Below are 20,198 nucleotides of genomic sequence, written 5' to 3'. Positions count from 1 at the left end.
CCCGGAACGGAAAGACCCCCTGCTGCTGACTTACCGCCGAAGCGGGGGCCCCCCGCCGCCGAAGACCCCAGGCCCCCGGAATCCTCTGGGCGGCCCTGGCTGCAGGAGAGGCAGAGGGGCCCTGAGGGGCAGAGGTGGGGGCTGGGCAGGAGGCAGAGCTAACAGCCGGGCTGGGGACAGGCAGTGTAGGGGTGGCAGGGACACAAAATGAATCAATCAGGGTTTGGGGGCTTGGGGAGAAGCTGGAAGCTCCACAGCAGCAGGGAGCGTTTTGTACAGATCTGTGTCATTAGATCTCACTCAGGTCTCCCAGCCAAAGCTCCTGCCGCAGGGCCCCAAGTTACCTTCCCCTGTAACTACGGGAGAGTTGTTAACACTCTAATTGTCACACACACCGGGGATGGGCAGGGAGAGTTCAAAATTCAGAAGATAAACCAGGAGACATTATATATTGTTTTGAACCCTCATGTTTTGGGGGTCAATTTCATTATTTTTGGTTCTCACTCATGATTTTTAACTTCTGGGGTTGGCAACACTGTTAAAGTCACAGGTTGTGGTGGGCAGGCTGGGCTTACCCAGAGAGAACAGAGAAAACACAAGGAAAGGATAAAGTAAAACAAAATAAACAGAGTCCAGCAGAAAAGTGACAAATAAATATGAAAACAATGAAAGGAAAACACTTTGAAGACGGGAAAGAGCCGGATTCCTGACCAGTTCAGTCCCAATCCCCTTCTTTCCTCCTCCCTGTCAAAACTGCCCCCATTCAGCACCATCCCGACTACCAAGCTGGGACCATGTGATTCCTTGTCCCCCTGTCTCAGCTGCCCTCCAGCCCCGCAATTCCCCCACTGCCCAATCTCACAATTTCTCCCTTCTCTTCTTCCCAGCTTTCAGCCCCAGCAATCCCTGCCCTCTGCTACCTCCTCCAACACCACCCAGCCCCCACCTATTAGCTCGGCGATACCTCGGCCAATCCCATATCTCTCTCCTTCCGCCAGCTGCCATAGGACATGTCTCACTCACCACAATCCTCTCCACCACAGATGCCTTGCAGCAGCGCGGCTCCAGTGTGTCCTGCCCTCTGTCCTGTGCAGCAAGACACGTGGGGTAGATGGCCTGCAGGAACCTGAGCTGCTGTCCCTCATCCTGTGCCCACCAGGAGTGGGGTATAGCGAGAGAGAACCTGTTAGCTAGGGACCTTCCTGCCCCACCCACACCAGCTCCAGGGCTCAGACCTCAATGGGGGATTGTGGGGACCCACCTAGTGTCCAAATCCCCCACGACTCCTAAACAAGCAGGATCAGGAACTGGGACAGTGCCTGTGGGGGGAGGAGACCTCAGCTGTTGTGGGACAAACACCCCCATCTTGGGGGTCCCACATCATGGATGTAAAAGGGCCCCATTAGGGGTGGTGGATCATCAGGGACAAGCACTTCGGCAGGGGGTGGGGATGCTGGGAAGGGATAGGACAATCTTGGTTCTAGCCCAGGTAGGGAACATTTGTACCTTTTCTCTGCACTGGAGCTGCTCTCTGATGACCTAGAGAGCAGCTTCATCTGTGGACATGTCCAGCCATTCCTCCTCCTCTGAATCCTTGGGGGTCCCTGCACCAGGGAGAGAAGGGAACAGGGTGATGCCTGCTGCCACTTGGGGGCAGGACAGGGGCGTGGTGGGGAGAGCAGGATTAAAGAACCCCCTTCCCACCTCAGGCACCCAGGGCAGATCAGCCCCCACACCTCCCTCTCAGGGATGCCTTCAGCCCCCAACAGCTTCAGAAGCCCATAGCAGAGACCCCCCACACACACACACACCACTGTCCAGGACTCCACTGTCCATGGGAGGTGCCGACTCCCCCAACCCCAGAGCATCAAGGGACAAAGTGGCAGCAGCTCTTGATGCCCCCACCCCCAGTTCCCCTTGCTGCAGGGGCAGCTGTGTGACTGCTGCTGGTGGCAGTGGGGTTCACGTGGCTCAGGCCAGACACCTGGGCTGGGGACCACCCCCCCATGTCACTGGGAGAGTGTCTGGGCCCAGGGTGTTCACATCCCCGTCCTCACCCCTACCTGAGCCCAGCCTGGCTCCTCACCTGGAACAAAGCAGCAGCGTCCATCGTCGTTGCTGCTGTCAGAGTCCCAGACGCTGCTGCTGTCCCATGCTGAGCTGCTGGTGCTGGGACAGGGATCTTCCACCTCCTGGCCTGAGGGGGCTGGAAGGTCCTCAGTGGCCGGGCGGGGCGATGCCTCCTGCTGGGAATGAGGACTGGGCTCCTGGGGCCGCTGCTGCTCACATAACAAACACCAGAGCCTCCCTGCCTGGTGCCCCTCCTGGGCTGGGTCCTGTCTGCGACACCACATCCTGAGCCAGCTCCATCTGGGCCTGGTCGAGGCCTCTCCCAGCTCGGTGCCTGCACCGGGAGCTGCTTTTGTTCACCAGAAGGCTGGGCACGTCCTCCTTCTGGCCTGGATGGGAGCTGCTTCCCCGCCAGCGGGGTCAGAGCGGTGGCTCTGTCCCTTGGGAAGATGGCAGCTGCTTCCCTCAGGCTCTGGGCCAACTGCAGAGCCTTCTTCCTGAACATCCTCAGGAGCCTGGCCATCCTGGAATTGAGCGGGGAGCAGGTGTGAGTCTGGGGTAGCCTTTCACTCATGGGCCTCCTCAGCCCTGCTCCAACCAGAGCAGCCCCTTCTCCCCTCACAGGAGTGCAGGGAGTGCAAGCTACACACACTGGCAGAAGTTCATTGCATGAGCTGCTCTCAATGTTCCCCCTCCTAATCCCTGCTGCTGCTGCAATTTCCAGGAAGTCTCATCCTTTTAGAGCAATGGGGTCAGTCCCAAAGACCATCGGTTACTCTAGACAAGCAGCCCCCTCCTGTCCTCCCAGGCCACACTCCCCCGCCCAGGCTAGAGAAGGAACAGAACCCAGGAATCTGGACTTCTCCTGGGAAACCATTCCCCACCTCGCAGTCACAAAGTCCCGAGGCACAGGAAGACCAGGGCCCTCCTCAGTCCCTACTGATTTCCATGCTCAGCAGCTCACAGGGTCTGGCCCAACTCAGAGACTCTCAGCCTGGGGAACAGTGTCCCACAAGGGAAGGGTTGGGAGCTCCATTGCTGGGACCTTGCCAAACACACTGGAGATGGCTCTGGAGAAGCCCCTGCCCAGTCTGAGAGTGAGGGGCTCTTGGGGGCTGTTTGCAAATGAAATCCCCTTTGGAGATGTTCTCTCCCCCTCTTTCTGCCTCTTTCCAGACAGACAGGGGAAGCCACCGAGGAACCCTAATGCCACTCACTTGCTGTAGGTGATGGTAGGATGGATGGTGGATGTTCAGGGTCAGCAGATGTCCCTCACCCTCCTCCTCACTCTCCAAGCCCAAGGCAGGCTGGAGAGGGTGGTGACCTGAGGAGTTACCCTGCCCAGCCAGCAGGCAGGGTGATGACACTAGGGCGATCGACTGGCTGTTAAAACAAGAGTCTGTCTTATTGCCAGGGGACGGAGAAAGTCAGCCAGCAGCAACGGGGTGCAGAACACTGCCCTAGTGCAGAGGTGACAGCGGCTCCAGGATCCTGACATCCCAGCACTTTACACACCTTCTTGGAGCCTCCCAACCCCTCTGGGCTGTAGCCATGGGACCCCAACCCTACTGATGGCAAACGGGCCTCATCTACCAGTTCAGGGTCACACCGAGTGTCAGAGCCATGGATGGACCCCTTCACTAACCACTGCTGTACACTCCCTCCCACAGCTGGCAATTGCAATCAGGCCCTAACGTCCGGTCCCCCTGCCTTTGAGAGGGAGTGTCACTCCTGCTTCCATTGCTGCCTATTGATCTTTGGAACTGGGCAAGTTGCTCCCTCTCTCTATGGCTCTCTGGGACTCACATCCCCGAATGGGCTTTAAAAAAGCCAATGGTTAAAGTTTGGCCCCAACTCTTTCTTGTTTCTCTACACCAGCCAGTTTTGCAAAGTTTAGAATTCTTGATGTTCAACACCTGGAACCATCCCTTTCTCCTTCACAGACAGCTTGAGCCTCCCTCCTCACCCAGGCTCTCTGCTGCCTGGAGTTAGAGAATTGACCCTATTCCCACTTGAGCTACCCAAGGAGTCACACAGCAAAGCAGTGACAGAGCCAGAAAGAGAAGCCAACAGTTCTGACTCCTGTTCTAACTAACAGACAACAACCCCCACGGAGGCAGGGATAGAGCCCAGGAAATAAGGGGTGAAAATTTTCATGGAAACCGTTTTCTGTCAGAAAATCCATTCAGACTAAACCACTTTGTTTCCTGAAATCATAACAAGTAGGATGAAAATTCTTTGCAAACAAATATTTGTTTGCAAAACAAGAGCATCTTCTGTTTGTTACAGTGCATTAAACTGTCTCGTCGTACACAAAGAGGAGACACTGTGATCTAGAAAATTAGATGAGATGCTTCAGTCTGAACTAAGTAGTTGCTGCTCTTAACAATTTCAAAAGAATAAAATACCAATCAAATAGAACATTATGTCATAATCTGATATGGCTCAATGTAATAGGACACCTCCTCTTCTGCATTGCTACTAGTGACACTCTTCAATGGATCCCCATCATCCACCCATCATGAGGTAGGTGGGAGAGGATTGTTATTCGTACTTGACAGAAGGAGAAACTAAGGCTGAGAAAGGAGCAGTGACTTGTCATAGCTGATGCAGCCAGTCAGTACCAGAGTTCTTCTCAAATGAGCTACAGACCATAGTAATTCATAGTAATTATTCAGCAAGTATTTTAGAAGAGTTGGAATGTTAGAGAGGATCATGAACTGCTCCGAGAGAATGAATGGAGAGCAGCATCAACATTGGTCAAACATATAACTGGTTGTGACTTATTTGCTTGGTCATAAAAGAGAACAACAAAGACTAGAGTTTCTTCCTGTCAATATCCCCATCCTCAGCCAATCAAGGTTGAGACTTTGAGGGGTGGGAGGCTAAGAGTTCTCATCAAATAGCCCAAAGAATGGTACAGGTCACCACTGAGGGAATCACTCTCGGAGCACTATTCCAGTCTCACCTCTCTGTGAGGGCCTCCCCCTCCCACCCCCCGGCCCTTGCTGCACACACAGAGCTCCTGGTGGTGGGAGGAGAGCAGAGGGAAAGGACAAAGGAAGCAAGAACAGAAAGGTAGGAGGGACAGAGGAAAAGGAAAAACAAAATGGAGAAACCCCAATGTTCCCAGTGATTCTAAGGGACAATGTCCTAGGTCGGAAATAAAATTCTTCCCCCATAATCTAGTGTTTTCCTTTCCTAAAAATCAGCCGGCACCTGATGGATCAGACTGAACAGGTTCCAAACATCTTGGAGGCTCTTACCTTCTATACAGGGACGTCTGTTTTCTAGCAAAATCAAGAAAAGGAGAAAACTCCGAAGAGGGTCCTCCTTGCACTCACGTATGTGAAAGTGAATTCTCTCTCAGTCCTCAAGGAGAGACCTCGAGAAGGAGATGTGCTGAAGCAAAGCCACAAGGATCTCCAAGGTTGCCCCGTCCCGCACCCCTGTCCTGCCTGGCTGATGTCAAGATCTCTCTGTGAGATCATCGCCTCCCCGCCACCTTTGTCCAATAGGCTGAGGTCCTGTCAAAGGCCCTTGTGATGTCACTGCCACAACCACCCCTCCCCTGCAGTGCTGATGTCCTGCCCCTGTCCAGCCACATTAGATGTTTGAGCTGCTTCCCATGGATCACCTCACTCAGTGACTCTTCATTGTGGGGATGACACTGACTACACAGTAGAACACGAGAGGCTCTTCCCCAGGCCGCAATCAGCTTTTCATAAGTTAGTAGACTTTATTGCCAGAAGGAACCATTAGAGCATTTAATCTGATCCCCTGCAAATCCTAAGGCCTTCTGTATGTCAGAAGAGCTGGGTTTTTCTCTTATTCAAATAGTTTCCAGAAAGGCATCTAGTCTTTATTAGAAGATCTCAAGAGATGGGGAAACCATCATTTCTCTTGGTAGTTTGTTCCAATGATGAAACACTGTTATATCCTTGGGGGCAGCCAGTTTAGGAAGAAATCACTTGAGGCCAGGGAGCAAACAGCTAAAAAAACTACCATTTTATTTACAGACACAGAGCTCACCTAACTGGCCGAAGCTGGCTGGGCTATCCCCTAATAATCTAACTCAGTTGCCATAGCAATAAAAACCATGACAACCAAATACACAACATATTCCTCCCCCCCCCAATAAGAACATCCCCTAAATAAAACACACACTAGACTAGAGAAGGAGGGTAGACTGCCTCCATTCCCGGCTAAACCCTGGGGATTATTTTGCCCCATAACCCTAGCTAAAGATCCAGCCGATGAGGAGGCCTTCTGTCTCTAGGTGGATTACAGTGAACTTCTGGTGTTGTTGCACCCGAAAGTACCATGGGCTCAGGGTCCGCAGCATGAACAGGTGAGGAGGTGGTATCAGCTTGTGCTGGGCAAAGGGGTATCTCAGCCGCCGGCAGTAATGGAGGAGAACAGTCAGGAACAGGTGATTCGTGATTTGGTGTCTCACCAGAAGAGGTAAAGTCAGACCATTCAACTGCAGATGCGTCCTGAGGACTGGCATGACCTGGCAACAGCTGATCTACATGTCGCCGCCAGGTAAGATTCTCTGCAGTCCGGACTGTGTAGGAAACAGGTCCTGTTTGAGTGATGATTGTGGCAGGGACCCATTTAGCTCTGGAAGTATAATTCCGAGCCAAAACTGACTGTCTCGGGCTAAAGGTTCAGTCTTTTGCTCTGGGTGCCCATCTGATGACTTGATATTGCTGCTGATGTTGCACAATTTGTCGGGGTTCAGAAGGTTTCAGCAGATCAAAGCAAGTGTGCAGCTGTCATCCCATCATTAGAAAGGCCGGGGATGCCTGGGTTGTAGCTGAGGTGTGTTTCTGTAGGAAAGTAAGAAGGTATCCAGACCTTTTGAATGGAATATTGTCCCCTTGCTGATTTCAAAGCGTGTTTCATTGCACAGATCTTTCAGCTAATCCTTTGGTGGATGGATGATATGGTGCTGACATGATGTGGTGTATCCCATTTGCCTTCATAAAATTTTGAAACTTCTGATAGACGAACTGCGGTCCGTTGTCACTCACAAGTTGTTCTGGCAGACCAAAACGACTAAGAGTCCTCGTAGTTTTTAGATGGTACTCTCTGAAGTAGTGGACTGTATTATAGAGACTTCTGGCCATTTAGAATGGGCATCTACTGCCACCAAGAATATGCTTCCTTCAAGGGGGCCAGCGAAGTCAATGTGAATACGTTGCCACGGGTTTTCAGGCCAGTCCCATGGGTTTAGCGGTGCCCACTGGGGTGCATTCCTCACACCCTGACATGACATACAAGCTTTTGCCTTCTCTTCAATAGCACTGTCCAATCCAGGCCACCAAAAAGAGCTTCGTGCAATTTCCTTCATGCACACTATTCCACAGTGACCGGAATGGAGCTGTTCTAACATCTGTGATCTCAGTGGTGGTGGAATAATGACACGTCTCCCCCACAACAAACAACCAGATTGGACCGATAACTCCGTCCTCCTGGACATGTAGGTAACAAGGTCGGGTGAGATCGGAGAGGTTTGTCGAGATTTTCCATGCATCACCAAGTCCATAACTTGGGACAATAATGGGTGAAAGCGAGTTGCCTTCTTTATCTGAGTAGCGGTGATGGGTGCATTCTCTACCTGTTCAAAGTAGAAGATTTCCTTTTGGGCACTATCTTGATGTTTGACCGGTAAAGGCAACCTTGAGAGGCCATCTGAATTGCCGTGCAGAGTGGATTTCCGATATTTGATTTCATATGTGTGTGCTGAAAGTAACAATGCCCAACGTAGCATACGACTAGCAGCTAACGGGGGAATGTCTGTGTAGGGTCCAAAAATTGATGTCAGAGGTCTGTGAGAAGAGTAAATTTTCGCCCAAACAGGTACTGATGAAACTTCCAAATTCCAAAACCAATTTCTAATGCCTCACATTCGATTTGGGCGTAGTTAGTTTCTGCTTTGCTTAGAGTGCGTGAAGCAAAAGCAATAGGTCTCTCTTCTCCCAAAGGCATAATGTGTGACACGACTGCTCCCACTCCATAAGGGGAGGCATCGCAGGCCAATTGTAGGGGTAAGGATGGATCAAAGTGCGTTAGAACTTCAGAATTTAGCAATGCATTCTTAGCTTTGTTAAATGCAACATCACAGGCTTCAGTCCACTTCCAGGCCTTGTTCTGCCCAAGGAGCTCATGAAGTGGTTTTAGCAGTGTGGCTAACTGTGAGATGAACTTTCCATAATAGTTCAGTAGTCCTAGAAACGAGCGCAGCTGGCTTACATTTCGAGGTGGGGGAGCCTCCACAATAGCTTTAATTTTTGCAGGGGCCTTATGAAGACCTGCAGAATCGATGATGTGTCCCAAATATTCAACAGAGGGCTTGAAGAATTCACACTTGTCTTTGCAAACTTGTAGGCCATATTCTTCCAGTCTTTGTATGGTAGCCTCTAAATTCTTTAAGTGATCCTCTTCATTTCTTCCAGTGACCAGGATATCATCCAGATAGCACTGAACTCCTGACAAGCCACACAAGATCTGGTCCATAGCCCTCTGGAACAGGCCGGGAGCAACGTTACTCCGAAGGATAGGCGACAATATCGATAAAGCCCCTTATGAGTCACAATAGTCAACAGCTCTTGGGACTTTTCATTGACGTGCATCTGTAAATATGCTTGTCTCAGATCAATCTTACTGAACTTTTGTCCCCCAGCCAGGCCTGCAAAGAGGTCATCGATGCGGGGAAGCAGCTATTGCTCTGCACACAACACTGGGTTGACTGTGACTTTAAAATCACCGCAAATCTGGAGAGAGCCATCTTTCTTCACTATTGGAATGATAGGAGTGGCCCATGGGCTATGGGTAACTGGTATTAGGACTCCATTGGTGACCAGGCGCTCTAGGTCTGCTTCAACTTTTGGCTTGATGGCATATGGCACAGTTCGGGCTTTAAGATATTTTGGTGGACTGTCAGCTTTAATGTTCAATGTCACAGTGATTCCCTTCATACTTCCCAAATCATCTCCAAAAACAGCAGCATGTTTCCTTAGTATAGGGGTTAGACTGGTTTCTTCTTTAGTCATCCGGTGCACTTCTGCCCAGTTCAGTTGAATCTTCCCAAGCCAAGATCTACCCATTAAGGCTGGGTAGTTACCTCTCACCACAAACAGTGGCAATTGAGCAGCCTGTCCATTGAGCTCCACCTTAACATCAATAGTGCCCAACATGGGCACAGCTTCTCCCGTATACGTCGTCAGAACTGTTTTGTTGCCTTAAGCGGAAGATGCTGTAACTTTTCTTTATACACAGTCTCTGAGACCAGCGAGACGGCTGCACCGGTGTCCAGTTCCATGCGTATAGGTTTGCCATCCAACAACGGGGTTACCCAGTATTCATGTGAGCCCACTGCCAAAGACAAAACATGCAGTGGCATGTCCTCTTGCAATGAGGTGTCACCTTGATCATCCTGGGTCTGCTCTAGGGTATGCAGGGTTCCCCTTTTTGTTGGCCAGACCAAAGGGCCCCTTTTTCTTTTGTTTACAGGCACACTCAATGTGTCCCTTTTTGCCACAGTGTCGACACACCAGGTCCTTACACCAGCATTCTGATGCCTGGTGACCCGGCTTACCACAGCGGTAACATTCTTGACTCTGCACAGTTTTGTGGGTCGGTTCTTGTGACACTTTTTGCACCCTAGGGGATGCACCGATGTATTGCCAGTTCCATGGAGACAGCAATATCTCCATGGAGACAGCAATATCAACAGCCTTCTGTAAGGTAAGCTGAGCCTCTGTCAGTAAGCGCTTCCGTATAGCCAGTTCCATGGAGACAGCAATATCAACAGCCTTCTGTAAGGTAAGCTGAGCCTCTGTCAGTAAGCGCTTCCGTATAGCTTCACTGTAGAGGCCACACACTAACCTGTCACGCAGGGCATCATTTAACATCTCCTTAAATTCACAGTGTTCTGCTAGCTTTTTTAAAATTGCTACAAATTGTACAACTGTTTCATCTTTTTGGTCTCTTTTGTGGAACCTATATCTTTCAGCAATTACCTGTGGTTTTGGGGAAAAGTGGGAACCCAGGATTTCTACAATGTCACTGTAAGATTTAGTCTCAGGCTTAACAGGGTGTAGTAAGCTGCGTAGCAGAGAGTAGGTTTTAGCCCCTACAACACTTAAGAATATTGGCACCTTCTTCTCTTCTGTAATGTCATTTGCAACAAAAAGCTCAAAACGCTCAGTATACACATGCCACTGCTCTATATTCTCATCAAAAGGTTCCAGTGGCCCAGTCAGAGTAGCCATGATTTTTAGTTTCACTTTCACAGTCAGTGCAAACAAACAGTTTTTGTTTGTTTATTTGTTCTTTACCTTGACTTCTACTTCCTTCTGTTGCTGGGGCAGCACCGGAATCCCATCCTTGTCACCACTTGTTATATCCTTGGGGACAGCCGGTTTAGGAAGAAATCACTTGAGGCCAGACAGCAGACAGCTAACAAAACTACCATTTATTTACAGACACGGAGCTCACCTAACCGGCTGAAGCTGGCTGGGCTATCCCCTAATAATCTAACTCAGTTGCCATAGGAACACAAACCATGACAACCAAATACACAACAGGAGGGGCCACCTGCAAGTATCTGCTAGTTCCAGCCACAGAAGGAGAAGAAAAAGGAGGAGTCAAGAGGGGGAGGGGGAGAAACCAGGAAAGTGAAACTGAATGAGAGTAAAAGAGGGGGAAGGACAGGGAGAAGAGGAGAAGGCAAGAGAGAAGGAATGGCTGGAGGTGGGGAGAAGGGATGGGAGAACAGGAGGCAATGGAGAGAGGGGGAAGAGTATGAACCAATCTGATGTGCATTGCTGTAAGCCTGGAAGGGAGAGCAGATCCCCTGCTCCACAGGCAGTAACTGTCTAACCCACCCCAACACCCACTGGGAATTGAAGTGGGGACCTGCAGCGCTTAGCACAAGTCTCTACAGCTGGAGCCAAAGAGTCAGTCTGTGAAGTTCAGAGCTGTAAAACCCACAAACCCTGTGGGGCAGCCCTCCAGGGGTGTGTGTGACACACTCTCACCAGAGGGTTACAAGTGCACTGAAGGGATCTTTCCACTCCCTCTGGAGGGCGGGGGAGTGTCACAAAGCTCACATAGAAAGTCAGGGTTACGGATGCTTTGGAAATTTCTGTAAATATAAATGCTACAGAACACTAAGGATTCAAAGCCCCTCCCACTTTGAACCTCTTTGCTTTGTGTGGCAAGCTTTGGCCAAACCCTCCTGTCCTTCAGACAGTGTAAACCGGAGAACATTGAGGCTATGTCTACACTACACAGCTTTTAGCGACAAGGCTGTGTCGACAAAGCACAGTTTGCACTTGAACTTGCCGAGGCAAAACTTTTGCTGTTTTGTCCTTCAGTTGCAAGTGTAGACTAAGCTTGCATGCAGTGACGGCACTCTGCAGGCAGGCAGTACAATACAGACTGGCATTGCATAATGGTACAGCTGATATTCAATTCCACACAGAGAACTACATTAAAAATGGTTACGTTGGTGATGTCAAGCATGCAAATATGAAATGCCAGAATTAAGGTGCCTGAACAGCCAGATCACCAGCATCAAGAGTCAACAGGTCAGATTAGAGCATCATAGGCAGGATGTTTAGTGCAGTAACAGTAGCTTCATTTGTCTGTGGGCTCTGTGGGAATGTTGACATTGATTTCAGTAGAAGCAAGATCAAGCCCTATACAGGCAATTGAATTTGGGGGCTTGGGGCCAACTGCTAGAAAGATCCAGGTGCTGCACCTTGGTTTTTGCTGCATTGTTTTCCCAGAAGCTACCAGTGTCCAGACTTTGTGGCTTACTCTGACAAGCTAGAGTTGATCTCATTTTGAAGGCACAGCCTGAGTGTCTCTGTTTTGAAGGCACAGTCTGGGGACCCACGTTGTCAGGCTGTAGATGGAGTTGGGTTTTATCTTTGATCCCTGCCCCTTCTGGTTTATGCAGCTGTAGCCATGGATCTCACCGTGCTCAGAGCTACACACCTCAGGAGGGCATGCGAAGGAAGTGGCTTGGGGATGTTCCCCTCTGGGAGCCTCATGACCTGCTCCTGGGGGCACACAGATCCCAGAGCTCTTCAGGTTGGTTGGAGGAATTTACGGTGTCTGTTCTGACTCGGAAAGCTGCACATCTCTTCAGATACCTGCTAAGAGCATCCTGACTGCAAACAGCAAGTTGTTGCTGATATCTGGCTCACAGACCAGAGAGCCCATCTAGTGGTTTATAAAGAATGAGATGTGGGAGGAGCACAGACATGAGGAGAAGTTGATATCAGGGTGGTTTTATCAGGGGTTCATGGGCACACTGACACCCCAAAACCCTGCAGTGGTGTCTCCTGTCTCACAGGGCAGTGCCTGGCTCCCTGCTGGGGGTGTGGTGACCTGGGGTTCTGACCACTTCCAGCATCACCTTCCACCGTGACCCTAAACCCAGCCTGGGGCAGTGTGGGGAGGGGCTGTAGCATGAGCCTGCCCCTCACTCAACCTGCAGTGGGGAGCCAGGCACAGCCCCATGGGACAGGACATACCACTAAAGGATGAGTGTGGGCTGGGCTTACTTTCCAGCCCCCTGCCCTCTGGCCTCCCCTCGGCACTTGGCTGGGATTAGGGCTGCGTGCGGTGCTGAGGAAGAGGGTGCTGTTGTGTGTGGTCTGAGGAGGAGGAAGAGGAGGAACAGGCAGTGGCAGAGTGAAGCAGCAGTGGCAGTTAGGGAAGCCCATTTGTGCAAAGCCATCCACAATGTCCTGCACGTTGCCCAGAGTCATGGACTTTCAGAGTCCAATGGTCGACTTTCCCACTCCGAAGTGGTTAGTGACTGATCGCTAGCAGTCTGGAGTAGCCAGCTTCCAAAAGTGCAATGGCCATGCGCTTCTCCACCGGCAGGGCAGCTCTCAGTCTCACATGACCCAGGGCTGTAGGATGGGGCCCATGGGGGGTCTATGCCCACAATGAGCCAGTGCAGCGAGGCCCTTCGCAGGCACATTCTGCAGTCTCCAGGGCAGAAGCAGGTAAAGAGCTGAGCTCCCATTTTCAGGGCACGAAGCTCCATCCCCCAGTTCTGAAACTTTGAGCCCATAAGTTAATTCTATATGGAAACAGAGGCCTGGTCTACAGTACATGTTTAAACTGATTTTAGCAGCATTAAACCGATTTAACACTGCACCCGTCCACACAACGAGGCCCTTTATATCAATATAAAGGGCTCTTTAAACCAGTTTCTGTATTCCACCCCAATGAGAGGAGTAGTGCTGAAATCGGTATTGCCATGTCGGATTAGGGTTAGTGTGGCTGCAAATCGACGGTATTGGCCTCTGGGCGGTATCCCAAAATGCATCATTGTGACGGCTCTGGACAGCAATCTGAACTCGGATGCACTGGCCAGATAGACAGGAAAAGCCCTGCAAACTTTGAATTTCATTTCCTGTTTGCCCAGTGTGGAGCTCTGATCAGCACGGGTGGCGATGCAGTCCCAAATCCAAAAAGAGCTCCAGCATGGACCGTATGGGAGATACTGGATCTGATCGCTGTTTCGGGAGGCAAATCTGTTGTATCAGAGCTCCGTTACAGAAGACGCATTGCCAAAGCATTTGAAAAAAATCTCCAGACAGAGGCCACAGCAGGGACTCAGCATAGTGCTGCGTGACAAGCGTAACGGAAAGGCAAAGAATCAAATGGACGCTCATGGAGGGACAGATGGGGTACTGAGGACTCCAGCTATCCCACAGTTCCTGCAGTCTCCGAAAAGTATTTGCATTCTTGGCTGAGCTCCCAATGCCTATAGGGTCAAACACATTGTCTGGGGTGGTTCAGGGTATAGCTCATCAATTTACCCCCTCTCGCCCCCCTGAGAGAAAAGGGAAAAAATCGTTTCTTGACTTTTTTCAATGTCACCCTATGTCTACTGAATGCTGCTGGTAGACGTGATGCTGTGGCAGTGAACAGCAGCATCCTCTCCCCTCTCCTCCCCTGTGGCAGACAGTACAATATGACTGCTAGCCATTGTCACCATCAGCCCGTGAGTGCTCCTGGCTGGCCTCAGGTGAGGTTGGCCGGGGGCACCTGGGTAAAAATAGGAATGACTCCCAGTCATTCCCAGTAGATGGTACAGAATGGCTGGTAACTCTCTTCATCATAGCAACTGGGGGCTGAGCTCCATCAGCCCCCGCCCTTCATGTCTAAAGAAAAGATTCTGTACTGCCTGGACTATCATAGCAGTGGGATGTTGGGCTCCTCTCCCCTGCACCGTTTGATGTCCTGCCTGGACTATCATAGCAGCTGGAGACTGCCTCCCCCTCAATTTATCTCACTAACAAGTCAGTGTTTCTTATTCCTGCATTCTTTATTACTTCATCACACAAATGGGGGGGGGACACTGCAATGGTAGCCCAGGAGGGGTGGGGGAGGAGGGAAGCAACGGGTGGGGTTGTTGCAGGGGCACTCCCTAGAATGGCATGCAGCTCATCATTTCTGTGTGATCTGACACAGAGCAGCTGTGCTCTCTGATACACGGGTTTTCTAGTACACTTACCCCATATTCTAGGCAGGACTGACTCTATTTTTAGATACAACATAAAGGAGGAAATAACCTGGGAAGTCATTCCCATTTTTGTCTTTGCACCCCCGGCCAATCTCAGCCAGGAGCACCCATGACAGCAGCAGACAGTACAGAATGACTGATAACCATCATCTCATTGCCAATTTACAATAACATGGCAGACAGTACAGAACAACTGATAACTATCTCTGCTATCTTGCAAAGGCAAATGAATGCTGCTGTGTAGCACTGCAGTACCGCCTCTGTCAGTGGCATCCAGTACACATACGGTGACAGTGACAAAAGGCAAAACAGGCTCCATGGTTGCCATGCTATGGCATCTGCCAGGGCAATCCAGGGAAAAAAGAGCGTGAAATGATTGTCTGCCGTTGCTTTCACGGAGGAAGGAATGAGTGACGACATTTACCCAGAATCACCCGCAACACTGTTTTTCCACCATCATGCATTGGGGTCTCAACCCAGAATTCCAATGGGCGGGGGAGACTGCGGGAACTATGGTATAGCTACAGGATAGCTACCCACAGTGCAACGCTCCAGAAATCGACGCTAGCCTCGGACCGTGGACGCACAATTAATGTGCTTGGTGTGGCCGCGTGCACTCGACTTTATACAATCTGTTTTACAAAACTGGTTTATGTAAAATCGGAATAATTCCATAGTGTAGACATACCCAGACTCTGCCAATCCTAGCTCTTGCAGTGCTGTTGTCTGCTGCTGGGGCACTTCCTCTCTTCTCACAAACACCCTCCCTGCAGAAGTGCCGGGGCTGCAGCTCCCCACACACTAGAGATGGTTTCCTTTAACCCTTCAGCTGCTGCAGATACTAACTCCCCGACCTGCCACTATGGAGCACAAAGGGCCAGAGTCTTGGGCCAGGGTGAGCTGCTATTTCAGCAGGACTTGAAGGGAAGGGATCAGGGCAGAATCCAGTGGAGACATTTTAAGCCTCATCTGGGCCTGATCTGGAGATTAAACCCCTTCAAAAATTCCTACTACAGAACAAACCTTGGAAAGTCCCTCTCCCACCCCCACCCAGGCCCTACCATTCTCAAAGACCTGAGGAAATTCCTAGACTGGGGGGAGGGGAGTGTTTTTGTTAAACTGGAGCTAAAGGTTGCAGGGGAGAGAAGTGTCACTGGAGGGGAAAACTCCCAGGACTAAGGGAATTCTGTAGTTTTCTCAAAAGACACCAAGGTTCAAAAGCTTGGAGATTTTAAGTTAAGGCGACACTTTCAAACAAACCCCAATATTGGACAGTCTGCAAATGAACAGTTAGGTCACCAAACAGCCCTGGTTCTGTCCTGTGCCAACACCAGCCTCTCACCCCCACCCCAGTGTACCATTTGTATGCCCTGTGCAAGGAGTGCTCTTTTATAGGGGAGGACTCTGTCTAAATGAATGTTTGTTCGTGGAGTTTCCAGGTTGGTGGGAGCTCTAACAGACCCACAGACACAGGCCAAGTCTGCACTTGAAAATTAGGTCGACCCAGCTCCATTGCTCAGGGGTGTGAAAAATCCATACCCCTGAGAGATGCAGCTAAGCCAACCTAACCCTGGCGAAGACAGTGCTAGGTCCATGGTCCATTGCTTCTGTTGACCTCGGGAGGTGGATTTCCTACTGTTTTGCCATAGTGTTTCTAGTGTAGATACGGTCTCTGGCTGCAGAAACCCTAAAGTGTGACACTCCCCTGTATTTGCATAGTTAATCTACCTGTGCCACAGGCCATCAAGCCATTACCATCTGGCAACAGTTAGGCAAGGGGCGAGTTCAATGAACTCTGTCAATGTGATTACCAGATTGGAAAGGGCAGATCTTGAAGACATTTTGTAAAGGACAAAGTGGTAAAATTCAGACATGACTCGGAAGTGTGGGGCTACAGAGAGAGCTGAATTGAAGACAAAGCCCAGTTCATGGCCTGAGTGGCTACCGCCATGGCGCTGTCCATGGCGACTGAGAAAGGAGGGTGAGTGGGAGGGTGGACGTGGGGAGATTAGGAGCTTTGTTTCAATCGTGTTGAGTTTAAGCTGATGCTGGGATACCAGTGAGGAAAGAGACAGGGAGACAGACTGCAGTTTTTAGTTTGGACTGACAGAACCAGGCCAAGAGTGGACAGGCTGATCTAGGAGTTGTCAGCATAAAGGTGATAATTAAAGCCATGTTTTTTTTTAATGAGATTGCTCAGAGATAGGTGCAGAGGCAGAAGGGAAGAGGGGAGGTGTGGAGTGAAGTTGAGGTGCACAGACTGTGAGGAAGGAAAGAGGAGAAGTAACAGTTTTACAGTAGTGCCTAGGGACCCCACTCATAGACCAGGGCCTCATTGCATTAGGTGCTGTACAAAACCAGAACAAACAGTGGGATGCTTGTGGCGAGGCCCTGCCAGAGATGCATTGGGGACACCACTGGGATAAGCCAACACCTCCCCTCCAGCCGCCTATCGCAGCACAGTACTGAAGGCGGATGGGAATTCTGCCGCTGACATAAGTGGGGCCTGGATTCTCCCTGAAAGTATCAAGGCTGAAGGTCTCATTGCACTCGGCTGCAGTTACTGTCTGTGTCACTGATCTTCAGCTCTTCCAGATCCCTCTCAGCCAGTTACAGTGACTTTGCACCATAAATGCATAGTGTCAAGGGGATTTGGGGTGGTTGTTTTTAACTGAAGAATTGTTTAGTTTGTTTCTGAAGCCCTTGCACAGGATGTGGCACGTCTGAAAGAGAATTTATAGTTCTGCGGCTCACGCTCTGACTACAGCCGACCTTGGCTTCCTCTGCAGGTTCAGTTTGTAAGACACCAAGGCTGAGAATTGGTCTGAGTTCAATAAAATGAAATTCAATTAAGACGAGTGAAAAGTATTTCATTTTGGAAGGACAAATCAAATACACAACTACAAAATAACTGGGGAATAACTGGCTAGGAGGTAGCACTGCTGCAAAGTATCTGGGGGTCATAGTAGATCACAAATATAATATGAGTCAACAATGTCATGCAACTGTGAAAAAGGCTAATTTCAGTCTGGGAAGTATTAACAGGAGTGCTCTGTGTAAGACATGGGATGTAATTGTCCTGCACCGAGGCCTCAGCCAGAGTAGTGTGAGCAATTCTGGGTGCCCCTCTTTAGGAAAGATGAGTCCAGAGGTGAGCAACAAAAAATGATCAAAGGTTTAGAAAACCTGATGTCTGAGGAAAGGTTAAAAAAACAACGGGACATGTTTAGTCCTGAGAAAAGGAGGCTGAGAGGGGATCTGAAAACAGTTTTACAATCTGTTAAGGGCTGCTCCAAAGAAGGACTGTAAATAGGCTTCCAAGGGATTGATGATGTTTTGTGGTCCCTTTCAACCCTGTATTTCTGTGATTCTGTGATCCCAGACTGATGACAACAGCCCACAAGGTGTCCTGTTGTCGGGGACTCGAACCCCAACAGCGAAGTTCGTTGTTTGACCGCAGTGAGACAGGCAACACCAGCAAGGTCCGATTAAAAGTTCTTTATTGACAAGTGCACGTATCAGTAAAGAACAGCTCGTATTCGAAAAGAACCAGCCCCCTCTTTACAGCTTAGTATTAGCTTATATAGACAGTTTTATTACGTCATAAATTATTTACTTCACACAACCCATATCCCACCCCCCTTTGGTTAGTAACAAACCCTAATAACAAAGCACATCTGTCTTTTTTTATAATGTAAGCAAGTTGTGATGCCCCAGCAACTTTCTTATTAGCATAGTTGCCAAGCACCAGACACTGGAAGACAGGAGTTAACGCAGCTGGTAACTTGAGGAATGCACCGACAATCTGCTCTGGGACTTTAACCCAGGCAACCTTGACCCTACTCAACGGGTAGGTGGATGTTGCTGGATTTTTACGAGCTTCAGCTGGTTCACAGAACTCGCCTTATCGCCGACGCAGAGATCAGACTACCAGGCAAGGCTTCTTTAAATCAGAGGATGCGCGCTGCGTTGCCTCAGAGTCTGATCCCCCGCCGGAGAGTTAGACAAAGTCCCAGCGGAGTCGCCAAAGATGTCGGGGACTCGAACCCCAACAGCGAAGTTCGTTGTCTGACCGCAGTGAGACAGGCAACACCAGCAAGGTCCGATTAAAAGTTCTTTATTGACAAGTGCACGTATCAGTAAAGAACAGCTCGTATCCGAAAAGAACCAGCCCCCTCTTTACAGCTTAGTATTAGCTTATATAGACAGTTTTATTACGTCATAAATTATTCACTTCACACAACCCATATCCCACCCCCCTTTGGTTAGTAACAAACCCTAATAACAAAGCACATCTGTCTTTTTTTATAATGTAAGCAAGTTGTGATGCCCCAGCAACTTTCTTATTAGCATAGTTGCCAAGCACCAGACACTGGAAGACAGGAGTTAACGCAGCTGGTAACTTGAGGAATGCACCTCCCTTTCGTATCTCACTTTTTTTTAGGGCTTTATGAAACATGCTGACTTCAGTCAGATTGACATAACTGGTTTTTGTGCTACATCTTTATTCAGGCCTAACACTGTGGAGAGCAGAACCAGTAGGAAAGACAAAAATTAAGTAAGTGGCCAAAACATTAGTGAATAGAACAAAGTGGAGCTAAGGGCAGCAGTCCCTGGCAGTGGTTGAAAGCTGAGGCAGGAGGAAGGGGGGGCAGCCCTTTTAGTGCCCCTGGCCCCCACCGTCTTCCCTCCAGTGCACATCAGGCCTGATTCTCCCTGCCTGTCCCCTTGTGTCAGCGTTCACACCTGTGCACAGTGAAGGCTGACTTAGTTTCAGTGCCGCTGTTGGTGTCAGTGAGAGGAGAACTCTGGCTGGCAGGTTCACCCCCCACTCTGCCCAGGTGTAAATGACAGCAGGAGGTGCAGGGCAGGGGAGAACCATGCTACTGTTGCTTAAGGCCCTGGCTGACAGTCAGAATCTGCTTCCGCCTGCCTGCTCACATGCAGTGGAGCTTTCTGGAGGAAGCCCTGTGACCATGTGAGTTTCCTTCACTACAGACTGTCTCTCTACTGCTACTGCCCCACCAACTGCCTTGCTCAGCTGCTCTGCTTCTGCCCTCACACTGAATCCCACACACAGCCCCAGCTCTCTCTTTGGGGACATCTACATTGCAGCTGAAGGTGGAATTTCCAGCTGGGGTGGACGTACCCCGTAAGCTTTGACTGAGCTAAAAATACCAGTGTTGCTGTGGCAGTGGGGGCAGCTGGAGAGGCTGGATGCTCAAGTATCTACCTAGAATCTCAGACGGGATCATACTTCGGTGTCTGGCCTATCCCCAGGGCTGGCTCCAGCTTTTTTGCCACCCCAAGTGGCAAAGCAGAGGGGGGGGGAAAAAAAGCCCCGATCTGTGGCACTTTGGCGGCAGCTCAGCCGCGCCGCTTCATTCTTCAGCGGCAATTCGGTGGCGGATCCTTCGCTCTGACAGGGACTGGGGGACCCGCCACTGAATTGCCACCAAAGACCCAGATGTGCCGCCCCTTTCCATTGGCTGCCCCAAGCACCTGCTTCCTTTGCTGGTGCCTGGAGCCAGCCCTGCCTATCCCACCACCTGCACATGTACATCTC

The 20,198-nt window shown here is 50.2% G+C and overlaps 1 protein-coding gene across 1 annotated transcript in view; it reads right to left on the bottom strand.

Annotated features, from left to right (window-relative positions):
- Positions 1-20,198, bottom strand: part of LOC123345325 (maestro heat-like repeat-containing protein family member 1) — a 315,313-nt gene that overhangs the window by 214,056 nt on the left and 81,059 nt on the right. The window lies entirely within an intron of this gene.

Source organism: Mauremys mutica, chromosome 12 (genome assembly GCF_020497125.1).
Source record: "Mauremys mutica isolate MM-2020 ecotype Southern chromosome 12, ASM2049712v1, whole genome shotgun sequence".
NCBI lineage: Eukaryota > Metazoa > Chordata > Testudines > Geoemydidae > Mauremys > Mauremys mutica.
The sequence above is the reverse complement of the archived record's forward strand: the minus strand, read 5'-3'. Positions and strand labels throughout refer to the sequence as shown.